At 41.7% G+C, this 865-nt stretch overlaps 1 non-coding gene across 1 annotated transcript; it reads left to right on the plus strand.

Moving 5' to 3' along the window:
* The first annotated feature begins 323 nt into the window (after positions 1-323).
* On the plus strand, positions 324-429 carry LOC133306138 (small nucleolar RNA R71). The gene has a single exon (XR_009750852.1). It is a non-coding gene; the product is annotated as a small nucleolar RNA R71 (small nucleolar RNA).
* Positions 430-865: the final 436 nt, after the last annotated feature.

Below are 865 nucleotides of genomic sequence, written 5' to 3' on the forward strand. Positions count from 1 at the left end.
AAGCACATGATATTGCATCAGTTAGGGCATTGACTGGTTGTACTTTAGCTTCAGCAGACAGACTCAACGTCTTGATAGAGTTGTTCAAAGCTGAAATCTGTGTTGATACAGCATCGAGTTCCCAAACTCCAGGAGCCCTCTTTGGTGTTAAACTTGATCTTTCTACGGGCCACTGATAGTTGTTGATTGCCATTCTCTCTAATATTGCATATGCTTCTGTATATGTTTTTTCTAAAAGGGCTCCTCCAGGAGATGCATCGACCATGCTCTTTGTCGGTCCATTAAGCCCATTATAGAATGTCTCCATTTGAATCCATTCGGGAATGCCATGATTTGGGCACTTCCTCAACAGATCCTTGAATTTCTCCCAAGCCTCATAAAATGATTCTTCTTGCAATTGCTTGAAGGTTGATATATCATTCCTATATTGAGCTGCCTTCATGGGAAGGAAGAACTTCAATAAATTGTGGTTGTAAAGTATTCAACCATGCTTTAGCTTTGTTGGTGAGGGATTATAGGAACAACTTTAGCTTTAAGGCATCGGATGTAACTCCTCTGATTTTGAAAGTGTCTGCTACATCCATAAAATTTTTGAGGTGAAGGTGAGGGTCTTCACTGGGCATTCCATTGAATTCACCAACGGTCTGCAGCATGTTAAACATCACTGGCTTCAGCCTAAGATTCTCTGCTGCTACATCAGGTTGAACGATTCCGGAATGCAGATTGTTGAGCGTGGGAATTGCATGCGCTCTGATTGGAATCTCAACATGATTTGGACCTTCATTGTTATGGTGAGGTCTATCCTCTTCACCATTTCTTATCCTTTCTGCCATGTTAGGTGTTGCTGTAGGATCGCTACGTCTTT

This window comes from Gastrolobium bilobum, unplaced genomic scaffold (genome assembly GCF_033153095.1).
Source record: "Gastrolobium bilobum isolate Gb01-03AN ecotype WA unplaced genomic scaffold, APGP_CSIRO_Gbil_v1 utg7478, whole genome shotgun sequence".
Classification (NCBI taxonomy): Eukaryota; Viridiplantae; Streptophyta; class Magnoliopsida; order Fabales; family Fabaceae; genus Gastrolobium; species Gastrolobium bilobum.